The following is a 24,988-nucleotide window of genomic DNA, read 5'->3' as shown; positions in this document are numbered from 1 at the left end:
CTAATTTTAATTAATTAATTTAGCTTTATTTAGGAGGCTTTCAGCCTTAGGCTGGTTCGCCTCCACGCGTCTAATTTAAAAAGATTTCTTCGTACACCTTCGACGATTTCAGCGCACTTTTTTTCAGGATAGTGAACATTTTTAACCTTACCTAAATCTATAAGCGAAACACGAATAGCTGCTATTCCTCGGTTGAAAATTTCGACGTCTACAGGCATCGTGAAGTCTTCATTTGATTTAATTGTGCTTAGCGTTGACTCTGATGGTATCGTGACCAAACTTTCATAGCTTTGCGAATCAGGTACATCAGGTATGGTCTGAACAGTTGGCATCCTTGAGCCGCCGGCTACGCTTTGTTCCTCGTTTTGGGTGAGGTGAGCTCTTGAATCAATATGTAGACGACAAGACGAACAAACACGAAAATCCTTGGTGTTCAGTGTGGATACCTTGGAAAATCCAATTGATTTTAGTTTTTGGATGATACCATCCGTGAGATATCGCAGCTCTTTCGAACACTGAATGTCTTTGAATGGGCGAATACATCTTATTTTACTCATTTTGTAATCTGTAACATAGAAAATATTTTCCAATTGTTAGTTTTGTACGAAAATATCACAAAACATATAATTAAAATGTGTATTTAAAACTTACCTTTGCACCAAAACGTGTTACACTTTCCTTTACAATTATTATGTTATCAAACAACACTGGATCACGTTCAAAAACACAGGATTATGAGCTGAAATTACTATAATCACTATGCTACTAGCAACCTTTCTGCATTTACTGTTTGGTTTTCCCTAGTAGATACTGGATGAATTCAGAACCGAGTCAGACATTATTATACAGCTCACGGGTAGAAATCATAGAATGCTGGGTAAAGACTGTTGGAATATAGGTAGAGTTGAACGCTCAGGTATCGTCGAACCTTCAGGTACGAGTTTGGAGAGTTGGAGCGAGGTAGATTTGCTGGCGTAGGTTAGATGTCTGTGGCGATGTTCGGCAATAGAGAGAAAATATGCACAGTATAAACACATCCAGTTTAAATGGATTAAACTGTTAGGCGATATGCAAGAGTTGAATGCACATTTTCAGCACAACGCACCAAAAATCACTTGAAGAAATCATTGTTCCTGATAGTGGGATTTTGTAACTTGTTTTTCAAAATACTTTTAAGGCAGAGAATTTCACTCGAATCTTTAAGCTGTTAGTGTCATTTTAACTCAAAATTTTCCAATCTTTCCGAAAAAATACTTTTGAAACTGGAAAAACACGGAGTACATCCGAAAAGGGCCAAAACTTATTAAGTTATCAAAAAAAAACAATATTAAATCAGTAATATCTTCTAAACGGTGCATCTTAGAAAAATGTTACCGTAGTACTTTTTGTTTGCAAATTTGATGTACTTTCATAAAATTAGGGTGACAAACTTTTTTGACTTTTCTTAATAGCTTTTTTGAAAATTGTATTTTTTTAAAAAACAATTTTTTTCATTGTAACCTATTTTTCTCCAGAACAACCTACTGTGCACTAGATAGCATTTTCAGTCAGCTATAACATAAGGATAATAAAAAAACTATTGACATGTCACTTTAAAGGGAAAATTTATATTTTAGTTCAAAACACAAATACCAAACTTTTTTTTACCGTGCATATTTTTTTCCATATAACACCAACAATTGTCTAAAACTTCGCCCAAGACACCAAACCAATCAGACAAACCGTTTCCGAGATACAATTTTTTGAAGATATCATGTGCATTTTTCATAGGCCCTTCTCATAAGTAAGGCTAGATTCAAAATGGCGAACCAAGTATGCAAAACGGCGTTTTTTTCCCCAAAAACTTGTATGCAAGGTTTCATGCAAATCAAAAAATACAAAAAATAAAAACTGGAAAAATTTCCCACTTGTTCGTGGAACCGCTCATCCTTCAAATACTCTGAACATTCCAAAAGATAATGAAAGTGCCTACAAATCTAAAAACTTCTCTAAAGTTCTCAGGGCTCCTCTGAAGATGTGAGAACTTTGCTGAAGTTTTTGGAAGCTCTCTGAGTTTCTAGTTACGTTAATTGAACTGCACTGAGGTTCTCAGATCTTCTTTGATATTCTTGAAGCTACCCGGACGTTTGTGCAGTTCTCATAAAGTTCTATACCTGGAGATTTTCCCTGAAAATGTTACGTTTTCAAAATATGTATAAAATTTTCTAAATTTCTCAGGAATTCTCTGAACTTAAGTTTTCGCGAAATTTTCCTAGAACTCATGGAAATATCCTGAATTTATAGAAATTATCCTTTACAGATCATCAAACTTCCCCAAAAGTCTGGAGTTTCCTGAAGTTATTGGGATTGCCCATAAGATCTCTGAGCTTGTCTGAGGTTCTTGGAATGTCTTTGAACTTTTCTTAAGTTTTCTTGACTTCCATAAATATCTAAGAACTTCTTAAAAGTTTCTGCTGTTTCCATGATGCTGATGGAACTACCTTGAAGTGTTCAAAGCTTCCCTAAAGTGCCCAAAATGTTTTAGAAATGCTTAGACTTTACCTGATTATCCCGCAATCTATCCGTCAAATTTTCCCGAAATCTCAAGTGTTTCCTCATTCCTCGAATCTTCTTTAACAATATGTGGACCACTCTGAAGTTCTCTAGTCTATCCTGAAGTTCTCGTTATCCTTATGTCTGTCCTGAAAGTCTCTTAAAATCCCGACGTTTTCTGCAGATCCTTGAATTTATTGGAACTTCTGATAAGTTTCAGACATATTTATTCAGTTTTTGTAACGTTCCTGATGTTTTCTGAAAATCAGTGTTCACTCGGCTGTGGATCGAAGCAGGCCACTCTCGATGCGTGTCACGCGATCGTCTGTTTACTCGGTAGCAACCATTGTGTGGTCCTCCTCATTGTTCTTCATCAGCAGTTCTTTCTGTCGAAGCGTGGTCGACTTTAGAAAGCAACCGTTTCGTGATGAGTGTGTGAGTGATGACCACGTTTTGCGTCCATTGTTGCATTGAAAGCGCTCTGCCCCCCGTTGGCGATACTGCCATGCAATAAAACCCCTGGAAACGGAACCCGTTCTGATCGCGGCGACTTATTGGATAGTGGAAGATAAAGTGTTTGTTGTGTTGTACCTTTTGACTATAGTTTTACGATGTTTTGTATAGTGAACATAAATCCTCAGCTTTGTAAAGTTAAGTCGATTGAGCCTTATAAAAAAAAACTTTAAATCTTTAATTTTCGGAACTTCTTGAAATGTCTCGCTATTAATTACCTTAACATTAACGAAATATATATGAAGCTCTCGAAACTGTCCTAAAGTTCCTGCAATTTTCCTGTTATTCATGGAACTATTTTGAAGTTCTCAGAAAAGCCACAAAGTTCACGCAACTTCCCTTAAATCTTTAAACTCAATTGAAGTCATTTAAAATCTTTAAATTTCAGAACATTTCGTGCAATTTAATGGAACTAAATGCTGGATAATGGATGCTGGACTTTGGAAACAAATATTTGTAAAAACCGAAACTGAATTATTCTTATTCCGGGGTTTTAACTTTTCGTTGTTCAAAATTCTCATGATATGAATTCCAGAATTAACTTGGAATTCTGCTCAGAATTATCTTGAAATTGATTTGAAATAAACCAGAAAACACTCCACGTAATAACTACCGTTGAATTCTTTGCACCAGCTGCTGGGAAAACCATCCATCGTCCACATTGCAAAAATTGGGCGACTACGGTGGGCTGGGCACGTCGTAAGAATGCCGCACGACGACCCAGTGAAAATGGTTCTAGAAAGCGACCCAACAGGAACAAGAAGAAGAGGCGCGCAGCGGGCAAGGTGGATCGACCAAGTAGAAGGTGACCTGCGGACCCTTCGCAGACTACGAGGCTGGCGAACTGTGGCCATGGATCGAGTAGAGTGGAGACGACTTCTTCGGACAGCAGAGGACAACAAGGCCTTAGCCTGATTGGTAAGGTAAGGTATGAATTCTTTTAGGAATTTCCTTGCAACCCCTTCTAAGAATTTAATTGGAATCCTTCTTAGAATTCCCTTGAGCCTATCCGGAGACTTGGATTCCTTTGAAAATCTTATCAAAAATTTCTTTTAACTCTATTCAAAACACCAGAAATCTTTCGAAATTTTATTTAGAAACCCCTTGGAGTGTTTTAAAGAATTTCTTTTAATTATCAGCAAATTTTTTGCAATCAATTTTGTTGGAGTTCTGTGATGAATCTTTTGCACTAGTTTCTTGTTGAATTTCGATCATTATTCTCTTGGAATTCTTCTTAAAATTCATCTGGCATTTTCCTCACGATACCCATACAAATCTCCTCAGAATCACGTAGGAATTTTCCGCAAAGTTTTGTTTTTCACAACTCCTTTTTAAATCTTCTAACAGTTTAATTTAGAACTTGCATTCTTCTCCACATAAATCCTTACAAATTCATCTAACAATTTCTAAGGATTTCATGTCAGAATAATTCTGGAAATCTGCTCAGAACATCTCCTTCGAAAACTGTGTGGGAATCCTTCTCAATATTTGTTTGAAATCAACACTTTGAATTTTATAAAAAATTTCTAAAAATTCTAGGGTTTGTATGTTAGATTCTACAGATTGTTATGTAATTTGTTATAACCCTTAAAATGCTTCCAAGTCTCAGAGCGTGACAATTATGACTCCACGACCCATAAGTATGATTTTTTGTTCAAATCTGTGCTCTTGAATATTTTTGAAAATCTCACATTTTAATTACTTATACTCCAAATCTTGCATCACATACATACATACATACATTTATTTGTACAACATCACATTTAAGACATAATCAACAATAGTACGCCACAATACTCGGTTTGCGGCTGCCGCTCTCCATTCTCCGCCCATCGTGCTCTCTGCGCTCCACGCCTTCTTGTGCCAACCGGATCAGTAGCGAACACCAACTTTGCAGGGTTGTTGTCCGGCATTCTTGCAACATGCCCTGCCCACCGCATCCTTCCGGCTTTGGCCACCTTCTGGATACTGGGTTCGCCGTAAAGTGCAGCGAGCTCGTGATTCATTCTTCGTCGCCACTCACCGTTCTCCTGCATACCGCCGAAGATCGTCCTTAGGACACGTCGCTCGAAAACTCCGAGTGCTTGCAGGTCCTCCTCGAGCATAGTCCATGTATCGTGTCCATAGAGGACCACCGGTCTTATAAGCGTTCTGTACATGGTACATTTGGTGCGGGGGTAGTTTCTTCTGGAGCCCGTAGTAGGCTGATGATGCGCCTTCGTATTTCATGACTCACGTTGTTGTCAGCCGTCATTAAGGATCCAAGGTAAACGAATTCCTCCACTACCTCGAAAGTATCCCCGTCTATCGTGACATTACTTCCTAGACGAATCCTGTCATGTTCGGTTCCGCCTACCAGCATGTACTTTGTTTTTGACGCACTCACCACCTTTGCTGCTCCGTGTTTCAGGCGGGTGTATAGTTCTGCCACCGTTCCAAATGTTCTTGCGATAATGAACAGCACACAAATTGACCGGATTTCGTGAAAATCGTACCCTGTAGCCTCGTAGCCCGGCTCGTCGCATCACACCTTCTAGAGCGATGTTGAAGAGTAGGCATGAGACTCCGTCACCTTGTCGCAGTCCCCGGCGAGATTCGAATGAAATGATAGTTCACCCGAAACCCTAAAGGCAGTTTTGCACATCGTCCATCGTTGCTTTGATCAGTCTGATCAGCTTCCCAGGAAAGCCGTTCTCGTCCATGATTTTCCATAGCTCTGTGCGGTCGATACTGTCGTATGCCGCCTTAAAGTCGATGAACAAATGATGCGTTGGGAACTGGTATTCACGGCATTTCTGGAGGATTTGCCGTACGGTGAAGATCTGGTCCGTTGTCGATCGGCCATCAATGAAGCCGGCTTGATAACTTTCCACAAACTCGGTCATTTTAGGTGAAAGACGACGGAAGATGATCTGGGATAGCACTTTGTAGGCGGCATTCAAAATGGTGATCGCTCTGAAGTTCTCACATTCAAATGGTTGCCTTTCTTGTGAATGGGGTGGATTACCCCCTCCTTCCACTCCTCCGGTAGCTGTTCTGTTTCCCAGATCCTGACTATCATCCGGTGCAGGCAGGCCAACTTTTCTGGGCCCATCTTGATGAGTTCGGCTGCAATACCATCCTTGTCAGCTGCTTTGTTGTTTTTGAGCTGCTGAATGGCATCCTTAACTTCCCTCAGCGTGGGAGTTGGGTCAGTTCCGTCCTCTGCTGCACTGACGTAGTCGTTTCCTCCATTGCGCTGGTCTCCCGTGCCTACGTTCTCCTCGCCATTCAGGTGCGCATCGAAGTGCTGCTTCCACCTTTCAATCACCTCACGTCCGTCCGTCAAGAGGCTCCCGTCCTTATCCTTGCACATTTCGGCTCGCGGCACGAAGCCGTTGCGGGATGCGTTGAGCTTCTGGTAGAACTTCCGTGTTTCTTGGGAACGGCACAGCAGTTCCATTTCCTCGCACTCCGCTTCTTCCAGACGGCGTTTTTTTTCTCCCGAAAGATGCGGGTCTGCTGTTTCCGTTTCTGTTTATACCGTTCCACGTTCTGTCGGGTTCCATGCTGCAGCATTACCGCCCGCGCTGCGTTCTTCTCCTCCAAAATCGCTCTGCACTCCTCGTCGAACCATTAATTCCGTGGACTTCTTTCCACGTACCCGATGGTGCTCTCGGCTGCGTCGGTGATGGCTGCTTTTACTGTACTCCAGCAGTCCTCTAGAGGGGGCACATCAAGCTCGCCCTCCTCTGGCAACGCTGCCTCGAGATCCTGCGCGTATGCTAAGGCGACATCCGGTTGCTTCAGTCGCTCTAGGTTTTACCGTGGTGGGCGTCGGTACCGTACATTGTTGATAACGGAAAGTTTTGGGCGCAGTTTGACCATCGCCAGGTAGTGGTCAGAGTCGATGTTAGCGCCACGATAGGTCCTGACGTCGATAATGTCGGAGAAGTACCGTCCATCAATCAGAACGTGGTCGATTTGCGATTCCGTCTGCTGTGGTGATCTCCAGGTGTAACGATAGGGGAGAAGGTGCTACGTATGGCCATGTTCTTGGAGGCGGCGAAATCGATTAGTCGTAGGCCGTTCCCGTTCGTCAGCTGGTGGGCGCTGAACTTTCCAATCGTCGGTCTGAATTCCTCCTCCTGGCCTACCTGAGCGTTTAGGTCTCCTATGATGATCTTGACGTCGTGGCTTGGGCAGCGATCGTACTCGCGGTCGAGCTGCGCGTAAAATGCGTCCTTGTCATCATCAGTGCTTCCGGAGTGAGGGCTGTGCACGTTGATTATGCTAAAGTTGAAGAATCGGCCCTTGATCCTCAACCTGCACATTCTTTCACCGATCGGCCACCAACCGATCACGCGCTTCTGCATTTCGCCCATCACGATGTTGCCGCAACTCTGGTAGATGGTATGATTACCTCTAAACGTTCTCTTCATGGATCCTGTCCAACACACCTCCTGCAGCGCTACGATGCCGAATCCACAGTCCTTCAGTAGATTGGCGAGTATTCGGGTGCTTCCGATGAAATCGAGAGATCGACAGTTCCACGTGCCGAGTTTCCAATCGCAAGTCCTATTTCGTCGTTGGTCTCGGTTCGTATTCCTCCGTTGCAATGCTTTTTTTTACGGCTGGCTCGCAGGGCCTGACACCAACCCCCTAACTTTCCGGAGGACCAGGGTGCATAGTTGTGCTTAGAGTCCTTAACTGGCACTCGGACGTCGATCAGCCGCCCCTAACATGGGGAACAGACGCTCAGGCTTGCCGAAGCAAACCCCCCCCCCCCCCTTCCCTGTCAGCCTATGACCAAAGTTCCCACCAAGGTTGGTTACCCGATCTTCCCTAAGGTTGCTCACAGTTCCCGGCCGGTACCACGGGGATGTAGGGATAGGAGTTGCTGGGAAGAGGCTAGTGATCTCAATAACAATAGTGATATTAAAACCGGGATTTTTTTTAAAGATTTGAACCGGGAAAAAACCGGAATTTCAAAATGGAAATTCACTGGTCACACTGAGATGTTCATCGTAGTGCTGCTTCCACCTTTCAAACACCTCACGTTCGTCCGTCAAGATACCCCCTTCCTTATCCCGACACATTGCAGCTCGCGGCACAAAGCCTTTAAGGGATGCGTTGAGTTTATCGTAGAACTTGCGCGTTTCGTGAGAACGATACAGCTGCTGCATTTCTTCGCACTCCAGCTCTTCCAGGCGATGCTTCTTATTCCGGAAAAGATGGTTTTGCTGTATTCGCTTCTGTTTGTATCGCTCCATGTTATTACAATATATAAAAAAATATCAGGATGAAGAGGGACCATCGGGGCACGCAATTAAAGCGATTTGGATGGGGAGAGTGAAGATGTCAACTCCCTGTTGCTAACATTTCGTGGATAAAGGGCGGGCTCTTCTCCCCATTCATTGGGGCATCTTTCTTTTGGATGGCTCGTTTTCTGACCAATTGGCTGATCAAGTTGTTGGAAGGAGATTCTTTACTGTCCCAAGGATGTGAATAGGCGAATTGCCTATCATTGCATACAACCGTTTTTGGCCCTTCATACAACGATTTGCTGATGACAATCAGAGATTATTAAGCTTGATCAAGCTCAACAGTGGTAGACCACTATTATCATCATCATCATCATCAAAAATTAACGGTCGTTCACGCGCCTGGATTTTTTTTTTTAATTTTCAAAATGAAAATTCCATGGCCGCCCTGTATTTAGTAAAGTAGACTTATGGAATTTTTCATGTACAAACTGCCGAACACAGAACTTTAAAGGCTGACTTAAATTAAACTGGTACGTCCAGATCAGCTATGGCAGATTATGCACGAGTACGGATTTCCGGATAAACTGACGCGATTGGTCAAGGCGACGATGGATCGAGTGATGTGCGTTGTTCGAGTATCGGGGACACTCTCGAGTCCCTTTGAATCTCGAAGGGGGTTACGGCAGGGTGATGGAGTTTCGTGTCTACTGTTCAACATAGCGTTAGAAGGTGTGATCAGAAGAGCTGGGATAGACACGAGTGGCACGATATTCAGGAAGTCCATCCAGCTCCTTGGTTTCGCCGATGACATTGACATTATGGCACGGAACTTTGAGATGATGGCGGAAACGTACATCAGACTGAAGGCTGAAGCTAGACGGATTGGACTTGCCATCAACGCATCAAAGACAAAATACATGAAAGCAAGAGGTTCTAGGGAAGACAATGTTAGCCTCCCACCCCGAGTTCAGATTGACGGTGACGAAATCGAGGTGGTCGATGAGTTCGTGTATTTGGGCTCACAGGTGACCGCCGAAAATGATACCAGCAGAGAAATTCAAAGACGCATTATGGCAGGGAATCGTGCCTACTTTGGACTCCGGAGGACGCTCCGGTCGAATAAAATTCGCCGCCGCACGAAGTTGACTGTCTACAAGACGCTGATTAGACCGGTGGTCCTTTACGGCCACGAGACCTGGACTATGCTCGTGGAGGACCAACGCGCTCTTGGTATTTTCGAACGGAAGGTGTTGCGTACCATCTACGGTGGAGTGCAGATGGATGACAGAACGTGGAGGAGGCGAATGAACCACGAATTGCACCAGCTGCTGGGAGAACCATCCATCGTCCACTTTGCAAAAATTGGGCGACTACGGTGGGCTGGGCACGTCGTAAGAATGCCGCACGACGACCCAGTGAAAATGGTTCTAGAAAGCGACCCAACAGGAACAAGAAGAAGAGGCGCGCAGCGGGCAAGGTGGATCGACCAAGTAGAAGGTGACCTGCGAACCCTTCGCAGACTACGAGGCTGGCGAACTGTGGCCATGGATCGAGTAGAGTGGAGACGACTTCTTCGGGCAGCAAAGGACAACAAGGCCTTAGCCTGATCGGTAAGGTAAGTACGTCCAAAAATACCTGTAATTAGTGGAATAATTACTAAATTGGTACGCCCAAAAAGACCTGTAATTCGTCATACAATAAGTTTAAAAAGTCCATTAATGGTTGCTTTACAGTACTTTTATTAAAACTTCAAAGGTACAGCCACAGACAAACAGACATAACACATAGAATATTTCTCACTGTAAAACATCGTCGCTAAAACATTACTACTCTTTGGCGACGAAATTAACATTGTTTGCAGCATACCATTCTAGTACCTCCTTAGAGTAGTGGCAGCTGGCTAGATCCGACCAAAACATAACGTTGGTCTTGTGTTGCCGAATGAAGGGTAAAATCCGCTTTTTCAGACACTCTTTAATGTAAACCTTCGACGTCATTGTGTGAGATGTGATGAAAACCTTGGTTTTAAGGCCACAACTGCAGATTCCTTGCCAAATCATGTAGTAGCACCTTGGAGTATTGCCATCTGGTCAAATCGGACCAAAAGATGACTTTGTCCCTATGCTTGTGGATGATCGGCAATACACGCTTTTTCAGGCATTCTTCGGAGTAAACTTGGGATGTCATCGTCGAGGATGTGACGAATGGTTCCGTTTCCAGGCCCCAACTGCAAACCGCTTGCCAAATCATGGCGTTCTTGGCGAATTTGTCGGCAAACACGAACTTGAATCTTCGCGATGTAAAACTTTTGACCGGGAAGCTGCTTAAAATCAAGTTTGACGTATGGTTCGTCATCGATCAAAGTGTTTTCCGTCAAAATACGGCCGTAAAAGAGCCTTGCACGCTTTTTGGTCACTGAATTCTGCTTCATGTGCCGGTTCGGATGTTTACTGGCTTTGTACGACTTGTATCCTTCCCTGGCTTGGATGTTCCGCATTGTTTGAAAGTTGGCGGAATTTTTGCATAGCTCCGCTGATTCCTTTCCACACTCAGGGTTTCCTTGTAGGTTTTGAGCACTCGACAAACTGTTGTTTTCGGCATCTTCAGCACTTTAGCCAACTTGGAACTCTGGATTTTCCAGGTGTTTGTGCACGATATTTTTTCTTCTTTCAAGTTCCATTTGACGTTATTTCTGAACGCGATCGACTACTTTGATCAAATTTGCACCAATTGTTCTCTATAGAAGTGTAAAACTATAGAGCAAGTAAGTAAAGTTCTCAGTTATTTGTCTTATGAGGACTATTTCTTCAAACCCTGTATATAAATAAATAAATCAACAATCCGGTTTCCCACAACCGAAGGACCACCCCACCGGTCTTACAACTTGTAATCAACCACATGGCCGTTGCTGTGGCCAACGACATCAACATACATCTACATCAGCTACCGCTTTTGTATGCCAACAAAGAGCTCTCTCCGGCTCTTGATAAGAACTCCGACGATCCGAAGCACCGCAGCCGGTACTCAGCTGGAGCTCTTTCTCACTCGTAGCTGCTCTTCGAACTGAGATCCAACACCCCCTGGCTGGCTGGCTGGGTGGCTGGAGCGCATAGCAGCATATCGTCACTAGTAGAGCAGCATTTTCCCTCAGTTGTACTCTGGACTCGGTAAGGATATCAAGCAAATCGTCGGAGCAGGAAAACGAACTCTTAGCAGAAACAGCAGCAACAACTGGCAGAACTGAGTGTAAGAAGATTTAGGACTACAAGTAGCAGCAGCAGCAGTCAGTGACCGTCATGGGTGAAGAACACCTATGTGTAGGTGGTACCTAGTGGAGCTCTTTGAAGTGCAAATCTCTTACATCCTGAGGTTAGAATAAAAAACAAAGGTGCAGGTGGCAACCTCCAGCTAATTGCCAATCAAAGTGGAAAAACTGCAGCTGCGGCAGGAATTTCCACTTTCCCGATCATTGGATTGTGTTCCGAAGAAGAAGAAGAAGAAAATCAAAACAGCAAGATGAGATGTGATTGTGAGTGAGTGAATTGAGGAAATTGATGTTCCTGCCAGCTTGTTAGGGAAGCGAGGAAAAGTGGAAAAAAATGTGCATTGCTGGGAAGTGGTTAATCAACCGTATGTAAATGTAATTATCGGGAATCCAGTCAGTCAGGCAGGCAGGCAGGCAGTCAGTGGATAATCTTGAAAAGTGAACCAATCAACCTGAAGGAGGAGGTGGCCTTGAGCTGCCTGGATGGAATGTGGCCATCGTCTTCGTCTTCGTCTTGGTCGTGTGAAGGCTTTTAATTAGATTTGAATTATACCCAGTTCGACGAGGCAGACCAAGAACGAAGCCAGGAAAAACTTTCTCACTCGCTTCTGCCTCCTGCATTACATTTGCCAATTAGGCTTCCTTCCTCTGCTTCTAGCGACGTCGTCGTCGTCGGTCGTGGAGTGGGTGGCGGACGGATGCTACTAGTTGAAAACCGTTCTGCGTGTTTTTTTTTTCTCTCGTGAAATAGAGTGTTAAATTTCACCTGCAAGTGACTGCTTCTGTGGTTGCGTGAAAGACGGTAATTGTCGAAATGGTGTAGCAAAGTGTTTATAGTGTGACTCGATAACAAGGTTACATAAAGCCATAATACGTCGTAAAAGTTTGGAGGGATATCCTGCCGCCTGCCATTCACTACTGGGTGTGCACAGTATTTCCTACGAGAAAAAAAAGGAAAAAGGATCAGCGATACATCCCCCATCAGTCCAGTCAGTGAGCCAATTCAGAGCATCAGTAGTGGATTCGGAGAACGAACGGTTAGTAAATTGGCTTTATCCTTTCGTTTTCCTCGGGTTTTCACAGGGGATAATAAATTTAAAAGCGAATACATGGGGGGACGAGAAGTTGGAAAAGCAGCACTCCTTCTACCACTCTCACTCTCGAATCTGATCTTTCTCTCTATCTCTGTCCCAAGTCCGAAGCTTACGATGGCTCCCCGTTTTAGTATGCTTCTTTGAGGCTGGGAAGACGACGACTGATAACACTCTCACACGCACATGTGTTGCCAGATCTGTGCCTGCAGACAAGGAGGACTACGATGCCCAAACATTTCGGTGCCATCCGTTTATTTATTTACCAATGTCGATGCTTTGATTGAACAACTGGCAGGACCTAACAATCTTTTTTGAGAAAGCTTAGTTGTAGTTGAAGCTATTCTCATCACAGCAGCTTTATCGTTGGGTAAAGATTTACGTTTGTGAAGCAGCATCAAAGTGCGTTCATTGTCATGCTAGCCGAGGAGGAGAAAACACTAATGAATGCCTAATTCTGACCTGATACCAAAATTTTCTGTTGATCAGCATGAGATAAGAGGTAAATTATCAAAAAATAATACCAAAAAATGGCATGCAAAATATTTTATAAGTAACAAAAATTGATATTATAATACCAAAGAATACCTGAGTGGTATTGTTTTGGTATTGCATTTGCTTAATTTGGTATTGGAATGTTTTTTTCCTTGATTTGTTTTCCGCCAGGGAGGCAGCTCCCACACCTGGACCCTACCTATCGACCCATCAACTCATGGACCTGGGACCAACGGCTTTACTTTCTTCGTGATCAGAGATGCTAGGGTGAGAGGTAATCACGCTTACCACTACACCACCGCCGCCGCTGGTATTGGAATTTTATTGTGGGAACATTTGTTTGGATTTATTTTTTGGTATTTTACCTCTTATGTCAGACTCATCCATACCAATTTAAAGTATCGAGATATTCGTGCCTGCTCGGGTACTGGTGATTAAATCAGCCTTTGTGATACTTTAAGGTAGCCCTGATCATGAGAGTATGCAGTGACTGATTTTTTGTACAGCCACAAAACAGAGCACGTGGAATCTCTTATGCATCACGAACTAGAGTGTGCAGAACTTGTTACTGTTTTTCAGTGAATGTAAAATACATTCACTTAAAAACAGTAGTGGCTTCTGTTGGCTCTGGTTCGTCATGCATAAGAGATACGGATTTGAGTTTTTAACAAAAGTTGTAGCTAACAAAGCCTACAAAAACTCAATACATCATTTTGCGAAATTCTGTTGATGAAAAAAGTTTAGGGACAAATGAATGTAAATGAATGCAAATGATTTTCCATGCCTGGTTCCACGTGAAATAGGTAAATAACCAGATTTGAGTCTTTGCGTCTTCCATAGACATTTAGACCATTTAGACTCAAGCATCATATTTTAAAAAGGGCGTATGTATTGTCGTGAGCACTTTGTTTGTAAAAGCGTATCTCATAAACCATCGATTGTATCGTGTATCGTGTCGAAAGGCGAATTAAAGAGAGCAGTTCCAGGAAGAATAGTGTAAAACATTCAATTTTGACGTAGGACTACGTCTGTGATTTCTATATGGGGGTACACTTTGTAAAAACCCATAATGGAACATGTAACAAAATTATGAAAGATTTTGAACGTTAATAACTCAGCTGCCCCTAGACCAATTTCAATAAATCTATCACCAATCGATCAGAAATATTTCTAAGCATCTGATAAGTTATAGACTTTATCATTTTTCAAAATGTCACTATTGAAAATTGCACGAATGTGCAATTGTTGCTATGAAAATAAAAATTATCACCAAATTCCTACGAAAAGCGATTTCCCTAACACAGATTTCAAAGTTGAATTCTATCCGGTCTCACCAAACGTTTTTCATTCAATCACCGCGTGGTGAGTGGTGGTGTTCTCCAGTACATAATGAAATTCTCCTCCATAGAAGAAGGAAGAAGCCACGCCGCTATTGATCGGAATCAGCAGCTCTTCGTGCGTACAACCCCGTAGGGCTGTTCCTAGTAGTTTTTTTTAATCAACCTTCTCTAAACTCCAAGTCCATTGTGTGAGTGGAAACGATTGTGGCGATTGTGAAAAGCAATCCAGAATTAGTGACAAATACCAATTTTGAGGATACAAGAAATTCTGAGCCAAGGGCATCTCGAAAAGAATTTTTAGAGAATTTTAAAGAAAGCGGGTTTCAGAAGAATTTATTGGAGAACTAGCGATCGTGGAAATTAGGCTGGAAGGCAAATGATACGGTGCTATCAATCCAGTGTTTGGTGGTAAACGTGATTGCCTCTCACCCCAAAGGGCCTGGGTTCAATCCCAGTCGGCACCCAGTCATTGGTCCCCGGTCCATGAGTTGATGGTTCGATAGGTGGTAGGGTCCAGGTGTGCGAGCTGCCTCCCTGGCGTCGGTAGCATTGGTACTCAGTACGAAAAACAAGATCGACGGAAAACAAATCAAGGAAAAACAAATAATGTAAAGAGACCTGGGATAGAACCCACAGTCTTCTGCTAAGTAAGCAAAAACGATTGGCCTCGACAACGGAGCCCCATACACAATATTAAATTACAGAACCAACGACGATTGTTGAAGCTATTCAAATGAAATGATGTCTTATTAAGGATATGCCATATTTTACCACGAAACTCATTTTTTTCAGTTCTATCTCACTAACGATTGTCTACTTATCGGCGACGTCGTACAGTGGGGTACTTTTTTCATTCTAGCAGGCCAAAAATACAGGGTTGGTAGCAAGTCACTTTTAAGTGACTTGGTCATTTTTTTTCAAGCCAATTCACTAAAGTCACTTTTTCTTGTAATCAATCACTATTTTCAACTTTTTTTAACGTGAATTTATTTCAAGATTGATCATTCTTCTTGCACTGTGTAGGATCTGATAGTCCAATCGATGCCTACATTTTGTTCTAATTTTCGAACAATTCGAAGGAGATTTGTGACGTTTAATCGTCTTTCTCTATCTACAGGGTGTCTACTCATTTTTCTAAAAAAAAATACCTGAGTTTTCCAGGTTTTTTTTCCAGAACTTTAACGGATAAATTCCAGGCTTATAATAAGAAAGCTATTTTTTAAATATTTTAACGCATATGATTTTTTTGGCAGATCAAAAACAACGTTTTTAAGACATGGAAATCAGTTGAAACAGCTTTACAATCAAACCCATTGAATGTTGAAGTTTAACACTTACTTAATTTCTCACTTTAATAAAGTTAAAAAAAAGAACTTACGTAATTTGAGTAAGTCCAAGATCTAAAAATATTCAATGTCTTGTAGTTTCGTATTCCGTGCACAAGTTCAAGATATTGAAAATTTTCAAAGTGCCAGAATTAAGGATAAAAAATAAATGATTTATTTCATGTTCGTAATTAACTTTATGGAAGATTACAGATCTTCATTGCAGTCCCATTAACTTCACAACAATTGTAGAAGCTTTGGAGAAGTTCTAAGGAATGAAAGGAAATGCTGAGAATTTCAGTGAACATAAGGGGAGGTTAACAAGCTGAAAATATGGGGAACTTACTGGAAGCTTTACGAACCTCAAAGCGGTTCTTTTAGCATCCGCAAATTTTCCGGAACTTTTATGAAGTTCCTAGAATTTCAGAGAACTTGAGAATTATAGAAAACTTAAGGGGTATTGTGCAATTTTTAAAGAAGTTCTAACCACCTCAGAAAAGCTAGATCCAGAGATCTTTGGCAAATTTCAGATCTTAAGAGCAGTTCCCATAACTTTAGTCCAGACTTTTGGGTCAGTTTAAAAATCTATAATCGTGAATTTAGAAAAATTCAGGATAGTTACATGATGTTCCGAGAATTTTAGGGAAGTACAGAGACCTTCAGAAAATTTATGAAAACTTCAGAAATATTTCAGGAACTTCACAGAAGTCCAGAGAATTTCAGGAAAATTCATTAGAATTAAGAGCTTTAGGGAAGCTTCGAGAACATCAAGACAGATCAGAGAATCAAAGGGTAGTTCAAATAATTTCAAGGAAATTGTAGAAACCTTAAAGATGTTTCGAGAAAGTCAGGGAATTTCCATAAACTTCAGCAAAGCTCCGAGAGAATTTCTTGGACGTGATCAAAATTATGTGAACATCCTGAAAACGTGAGAGTGTTTTAAAGGTGTTATATCATGAAGATTTCAAGAACTTAAAAGAATATGTGAAAATTTAGCTAAGTTGATTAGAGAACATCAACGAGGTACCATTGATTAAAAAAAATGCGAGAACTTTTAGCAAGCAGTGATATCTTCAAGAAATTCTAGAGGACTTCTAAAACATATAAATATTTTTAGATAGTTTCATGATTTTCAGCGAAGTTCCGAGTACTTCGAGGACGATCAGATAACTTCATAATAATCCCATAAACTTAAGCAAATATTCAGTGACTTACAAGGAGTTTCGTGAAATTATGGTGTATTCCGAGAATTCTTTGATTGATCCGAAAACGTCAGAAGCGTCATGGAATTATGAATATATATCAGACAATTTTCCGGATCAACGGCGCCGGTGGTGTAGTGGTAAAAGTGATTACCTCTCACCCCAACAGGCCTGGGTTCAATCCCTGTCGGCGCCGCCGGGATGTTCTGAGGCATAACATCTCTGATCACGCCTTCCTTCGGATGGGAAGTAAAGCCGTTGGTCCCCGGTTCATGAGTTGATGGGTCGATAGGTAGGGTCCAGGTGTGGGAGCTGCCTTCATGGCACGTCGGTAGCATTGGTGCTCAGCACGGAAAACAAGATCGACGGAAAAAACAAACCAAAAGGAATTTTCCGGATTATGAAACAAGTTTAGAGAACTTCAGGTAAGCAAAGATAAGTTCAAGGAAAATTAGTGAGCGTTTATAACGGTTATAATACTTAAGGAAAATTGTCGAAATTTCAAGGCAAATCAATTAATTTCAATAATGTTGCGGGTTCTTAAGAAAAACTGATACATCCAGGGCATGCTAGAGAACTTTAAAGAAATTCAGTAATCGCTTAGGCAGTTTTAAAAGCACCATGAAAAATGTGAATCATAACCAACAATTACGCAAATTTTCGGAGAAGGTCGAGTTTCTCCGATTCGTTATTTGGCGTGGAATTGTTCAAGAGAATTGATTTTAAAACGTGTAAAAAATATACACTGAAAAAAAAATGTTTTTTTAATTAATTAAAGAAAACTTTAATCCAAATTATTGATAAAATATATGTTTAATTTTGTTAAGTAAAATTAAAAATTAATTAGAGTATTTATAAAATAATTCTGAGATGAACGTCGGGAATTCGAAGTCACTGAGAAAAGTCCGTGAATTTCGATGACAAAAAAAAATATATTCGTCGTGCTCTCTCCGATAAACAATAAGATTTTGGACCTTGAAAAAATGTCAAGATCTGTGGACTGGACTAGGTTTCCAAGATACAGTCATTTTGAAGAATTATTAAGAGAATTTTAGATTGTTATTCCAATGGTCTTTGAGGAGATATTAGAATGTATGCCAGGATTTACACCAAGTTATTTTAGATAAGAACTAGAACTCCAAGCCCATTGTGTAAGTTCAGAGTAGATTTTTTAAGTAGCTCTGTGGGAAAATTCCATGACGATTGTGAAGAGGATTCCAGGATGCGTGACAAATACCAATTCTGAGGTACAATTTAAAAAAATCTGAGAAGTGTTTTAATGGAATCAAGGACATCTCGAAAAGAATTTCTAGATAATTTTAAGCAAAGCGAGTCTTCAGAATAATTTATTGGTGAACTCTAAGATAATTCTGAGCAAAGTTTAAAGATATTTCTTAGATGAATCGCATGGTAATCCCAAAGAGAATTCAAGCAAATTTTAAATAGAATTATGGATGGAAGCTTCAGTGAATTCTTAGAAAAAAGTTAAGGGTTGTGTCCCAAGCACGACCGCATTATTGACGTAGGACTACGAGATTGTTGTTTTTTGCTCAACTTTATTATAATTACAAAATTATTGATTTATAAGTTTTATTTTAAAATAAATTTATTTATTTGTCGTCAATCAGTGTAGACCGTTTTACAATTGTTGTCTTAGGTGCTATTTTTACAATTTTGTCTTTGTTTATATTTTTTATAATATGTCTTAAGAAAAAGTTAAAACATTACTTCTAGTTGACGTTATGCGACGAATTAAAATATTGCTTTAATTTAGTTTTTGTCATTGTAAAGTCAATGTTATCGCAGTGCTTATTATATGTATCCATCATTTGGTTCAAGGGTCCAAATTTGGCATAATTCGTACGATGACGATTTGTAGCAAATATATTTCTGTTTCGTAAATGCCTAGATGGTGTATATAAATTTAAGGATGACAATAGTTCTATTGAATCAATTCGGTGTGATACGATATCGTTTACGAAAGAAATCATAGCAAATTCACGACGCTTTTTTAATGTTTGGATATTTATGAGCATACACCGAGCTGTGTACGATGGCAGAGGAAATACAGTCCAACCTAACTTGCGGAGTGCATACAATAGAAACTGCTTTTGAACGGATTCTATTCTTTCTTCGTGTGTGATTGAAAAAGGTGACCAAACTATGCTGCAATATTCTAATATCGATCTTACATAAGCAATGTACAATGTTTTTATTGTATACGGATCGTGAAAGTTATAGCAGAAACGTTTTATGAAACCAAGCATGTTGTTAGCTCTGTTAATAATTGTGTTATAATGATCGGTGAAAGTAAGTTTTGAGTCCAAAATAACACCTAGATCCCTGACTCTATCACACTTTTCTACGATCTGGTTTCCTAAAGTGACTGTTATATCGGGTAGCTTTTGTTTTCTACTAATGGTAATGGAGTTACATTTTTTTATATTTAATTGTAGTAGGCTTTTTTGACACCAAGTATGGAATATTTGAATTTCCTCTTTGAATGTGATGATGTCTTTGGCATCTTTTATTTCTAAAAAAAAGTTTAATGTCGTCAGCATATATTAAAACTTTCAATTTCTTAATAATGAAAGATATGTCATTGACGAAGAGAATAAATAAAAGTGGTCCTAAATGGGAGCCTTGAGGAACTCCTGAAGTGACATCAACGGGATTTGATATCTTTCCTTTGTATTTTACTATTTGATGACGGTCAGTTAAATATGATTCAAGCCACTTGAGGAGTGCGTAATGAATTCCCATTTTTTGAAGTTTAAAAAGAAGCATGGGTATGTCAATTCGATCAAACGCTTTGCTGAAATCTGTATACAACACTTCTACATGGTTTCCGTTATCCATTGCATTCAAGGAATAATTAATTAATTCGAGCAAATTCGTAGTTGTTGAACGGCCTTTAAAGAAGCCATGTTGCATAGTAGTTATTCTGTTTTTAATTTGAAGAAAGAGTTTTTCATTTACAATCGCCTCGAAATAAACATTCAATTCAAAGTTTTAAAATTAGGTGACATTCTATATCGTTAATTGAATTCAATTTTCATATTTCAAAATTTTTAGTCTCTACTTACTCTAATTGATTCGAGTTTTAATTGTATTTCAAGGTCAACTCTTCATCTTTCTAGTGATGCATTAAAATTTAAAAAAAACAACAACAACAAAAGCGTCAGTCCGCATCGTGCCGTCCGTCTGGAAATGTTACGGCTACCTAACACTACAACACATTCAAACAGCACTTTTCAGAGCTCAATACACCTGCAAAATGTCTACCTTGTTCGACTCTTATTCGTCTTCGATCCTTGTTTGTGTCCTACCCGAGGTGATCCTGCTTGGATATCGATTTATAAAATTCCTCTTCGATCCTTCAGATTCTTGTAGTAATCTGCTTCGAAGTAGATTTAGCGAAACGTTTACTGCCGCCATGGCGCCTAAACGCAAAATAAAAGGGCAATCGCTTGTTCCCCTTCTGATGAAATTCATCTGAGCAATCAATTTGATATGCACACGGATGATGAGAATGATCCTTCATCCAGGCAAAATTCCAGTAAACTTTCCCGGTTTAATGCCAAGAAGAAAAAGGTCCCCCCCCCCCCCATTGTGAGAACCACTTCCAATTTCCATGCTCTCCGCAAGGAACTTTTGAACTTCGTTAAATTTAAGTTTTCACTTCAAATGGGCCGTCGGGATGAACGCCGTGTATTGGCTGAAACCTTCAACGGATTCAAACGCCTTCTCCAGTATCTTACTGAGAAGGAACACACATTTGTGTGAATGTGGTGAATCCCTGGATTAGATCAAAGATGAACTGGCAAAATTACTTGGAGTTGATCCACTCCAAGTAATCAAAATGAAAATGAAATCTGGTGATTCACGCAACGGAATTTATATTTTTTTTGTTTTGTTCACTTCAGTCTAAACAACCTTAACTGCCGGTAATCGCAAATCAGTCCCATCTGCATTTTTATCAATTTTGAGTTATCATCATTATTCAGTTTATCTTTATATGTTTTTTGAGATATGCTATTGAAAAAAGGTGGTTTGTTCAAGAAAAATGAAAAACAGTACCAAGTCAAATTGTCCCACAACGAAAAGTAACCGCTAGTCAGTCTCATTAGAAAAAAAGGATTTCATTAAATAAACTATAAAATAACGTCGCAGATATGTTCTGAGGATTTCTTCTATAGAATTAAAATTGTAAGACAACTAATCGCATCATGAGATTTGTCTCAAGACAAATTTTGTCCACGTTCCCTAGGGTAACATGTCAGGATGTGGCCAATATAGTTCTTACGATGGGGGCGACCCCGGTGTAGCGGTTAACATCCATACCTCTCACGTCAAAGTCACGAGTTCAAATCTCACCCCGGTAAGTCACGAATGACCCAAGTGTGTTAAAGTGACTATATAAAAAAAAAATCTTACGATACTCAGTTTGACCGCCAATGGATATGGCTTTGAATTCTCATGTGATTTGATGTATCGCTTGATAGATTTTGATTTAAAAAGGATTTATCCGTTCCCAGGGAATGCCCGGAACATGTCGGGGTGTGGCCAACATGGTGTTGGTCACTCATCATGACGCTTATTGATCTTTTTTTTAATGAGTTCTAATGTGAATTGATTTATCGCATGCTGGGTTGGACACGTTTGGCTCAGGTCTGATGAAGACCCATACTCACCAGAATATGTTCCGGCCATTGCTCTGGAACCAGCGGAACAAATCCAGAAACATACATTGGTGTTAAATGTAATCGCAAGTCAGTCCCACTCAGATTTTGGCCATCAAATAAAAATTTCACGAAATTTTATCTAATATTTTTTGGTAAATATAGATGCATTCTATCACATTGAATGTATATTTCTAAATTTATCCCTCTATAATAAGTGTCAAATCAGAAAACTTGTAAAATCTTTGAACGCTGTTTTCTTATTTCCAGGTTTTTACAGGTGGGACTGACTTGCGATTATGGGCAGTTAAGATCTTAGAAAAAGCTAGTCTTATGATCTATGTCCGGATGAAGTGGGAACACTTCAGGAAGACTGGAGGAAATTTCCAAAACCTCACCTAGTGCCGTAAGTGCCAGGGATGGGGTCACGGAACAAAAAATTGCTACATGCCTGCTAAATGCACGAATTCTGGTTAGTCCTCTCACGCAAAGGACGACTGTCCTGTAAAGGAAGATCCTAAGAAATTCAAATGTTTAAATTGTGGTGAAACCACAAATCCAATTTTTGGGAATGTAACACTCACGAAGCGGCCCTACAATCTCGTTCTGAGTGACAGGTAGGAAACGCTCAACGTTCCCGACCAGGTACTAATGCCTCTGCTGTTAATAAACGACAGCGAGGAACAAATTATACATTCGTGCCCGTAGGTACAAATAACTCACAAATTTCAATTTCTTCATCCTGCTGCTAACAATGTTCAGCAAGTAAATGAAGCTACCTATTGCAGCTGGTTGAAATCGAAATCAAAATTCTAGCCAACATAATTCTAACCGTTTTGCTCATAAAAGCTAATCGGACCTTTTTAATTGTTGGTCGAGAATATGAAGCGAATTGGATGGGAACTTTGCGGAGAATTTCAAGCAAATTAAAAAAAAAATTGAAGCTGTGATTTTTTTCCTTGATTTGTTTCCCGTCGATCTTGTTTTCCGATGTATACGTACTTATGTTCCACAAATTATATATTTTTGGCAGTTAAAAATGTGTAAAGATTTTAAAAGTTTCAGAATTTTTGAATTTTTCTATGTTAAATTTTCTAAGGAAATGGGCAGAATAGAAAATTTAATCGAACAAAGATGGTATTGAACTTAATGTTATAAAATGATAGATTGAACATGGACATTATTTTACAATAGAATGAGATCTACGGAATAACATTTGAGATCCCTGAGTAAGGAAATGTTTGAAGATTTAGAATAATTTCATGATTTTGAAGTTATACAGAGAGAAAAACCATTACCATGAAATCTTAAGGTGAAAGTTAATGCTTTTCCGTTGATATTGACTTCACACCCAAAATCAAAATGCATCAATACCAACAAGCACTGCAAATTAGCGAAATGGGAAACATTGAAATTGTTATAATAATTTTACTACTGAATTGACAACTTCAATTCCAAGATTCCATGTTCAAGAGAGGCCTTCCGAACTTCAGGGAAGTCCTGACGAAGCTCAGGGAAGTCCTGCCATTTCAATCCATGGATGTTGGTTTATTTTCACAATGGTGGACCAAGAAAAAAACAAGTTATGAAAATTGAGAATCAATTTAGTTTAAAAAATATTTCCTTTAGCAGTGGCAAAGGTGGTTGACTTCTAAAATAGTTCAATTCATCTAATTATTTTTAAAAATATCCAGATATATCAGAATCCTTCCATTAAATAGGCTGACACCTTCACAGAATATCCTCGAATATATTTTTTTTTTATCAATGGCAAAGGTGGATGATTTCCAGAACTCGATAAACGAATTATGTACTGTCAAGCGATCTTTTTAAATTCCAGATCCACTTGATTTAATTACGCACGTTCAAACGCAACCGATATTTTTATTTTTCCACATCAAACTATGTTCCGAGAAACATTTCAAGTTCTATGCAACGATTTATTTAACTGTACGATCAAACTGCGACTAACTACATGAAATCCTAATCTTCTATTCGTTATTCCTTGACAAAATAAATAAATAAATAAATAAATAAACAACAGCCAAGAATGCCATATGAAAAGAGCTAATTTATGATTTTCGTGGTGAAATGAAATAAATCCATACAAATTGAACCGAGTTTCATCGAATGGCAATCAAAATACTTTGGGTTCATCATGTTATTTTTTGCTCTTGAATTTGATTATCCTTCAGATTATTGCTCTTACTGGGTAAGTAACGTAAACTGCTGAAATTGCAAATTGCATGATATATTACATATTTAGCTTAAATGCATTTAAGGCCTTCGAAAGACGTACAAAGTTCACCACTGTACTCCTTTAAGCTAGTACCTCAAATTGTACATTTTGCAGTACTAGCTGTGTATACAGTATCTCTCCACTCCGACTTTCCTTAATCCGACATCACGGTCTCTTATGGAGCTTTTTTTACATTGATAACATTGATTTGTATGAACTTGACAGTCAGATTATCAAATTTGTCGGATTAGGGGATACTGTGATAAGTACGCTCTTACTCACTGCAAAAACATTTTTTTTTGTTCATCATCAACGGTAATAGCAATAGCGTTAAAATCACCACTAGTATCCTCGCTCAATTTTCATTTGTTTCGATTAATTCGATGAAAATCACATATTTTCGTTTTACTAATCATATGTTTGAACTATTGGTTCTGTTCTGCTAAAAGACACACGATACTACAAAAAGATTAAAAACTGATTATGAATTGTGCATACGACTGAAAATCAAAACGACATTTTTCGCTGGCATCACTGGACTTCATATGTCACTAATGTTAATTTTAACGTCGGATGAGATGAATTATAAGCTTGGATTTTATTTATTGTACATCATTTCCGCATTCGCCTTATTCAGATAACCCTTCTGAAACTTATGAGTTTGACAGAACCACCAGCACCAAATTGTCGGGGTACACTGGCAATATATGTACTGGAGTTGTCAAGTTGCCCCCGTTTTGGCTATGATCCAATCAGGGGCCTGACTGGTGGCCATGCTTTTGATGCTATCATCTGCTCTTGTCTTTCTGCTTCTAACACGATTTTCCGTCCCTTTCCATCATGTATACACAGAAAAACAAAACTACCCACCGCTTGGGTTTTTTAAACTCAAATTTGAGTTATTTGACCTGTGTCCGTTTCATTTCCTCTCGCTATTGTTGTCAAAAATAGAACGAAAGATTCGACTCAACCGTCTAGTTCCGTACAAGAAGCCAAAATTGAGTAATATGCGATATACCCAAATTTGAGTTAATTGAACTTAATTTTGGGTAGAAAAA

At 39.8% G+C, this 24,988-nt stretch overlaps 1 protein-coding gene across 4 annotated transcripts in view; it reads left to right on the top strand.

The window, feature by feature from the left end:
- rdgB (retinal degeneration B) overlaps positions 1–24,988 on the top strand; it is a 140,992-nt gene that overhangs the window by 68,139 nt on the left and 47,865 nt on the right. Inside the window, exons 1-2 of one of the 4 annotated variants that reach the window (XM_065219284.1) lie at positions 11,446–11,921; positions 12,308–12,593. The exons of 1 other annotated variant lie outside the window; for it this stretch is intronic. The gene's annotated coding sequence lies outside the window, so the exon portion shown is untranslated. Of the gene's footprint in view, positions 1–11,445; positions 12,594–24,988 lie in introns of those variants that run through there. 2 more of the 4 variants (XM_065219281.1, XM_065219285.1) reach the window with 2 other exon arrangements.

Source organism: Ochlerotatus camptorhynchus, unplaced genomic scaffold (genome assembly GCF_037179485.1).
Source record: "Ochlerotatus camptorhynchus isolate MF236.1 unplaced genomic scaffold, CSIRO-AGI_Acam_v1.1 ptg000102l, whole genome shotgun sequence".
Taxonomy (NCBI): domain Eukaryota; kingdom Metazoa; phylum Arthropoda; class Insecta; order Diptera; family Culicidae; genus Ochlerotatus; species Ochlerotatus camptorhynchus.
The sequence above is the reverse complement of the archived record's forward strand: the minus strand, read 5'-3'. Positions and strand labels throughout refer to the sequence as shown.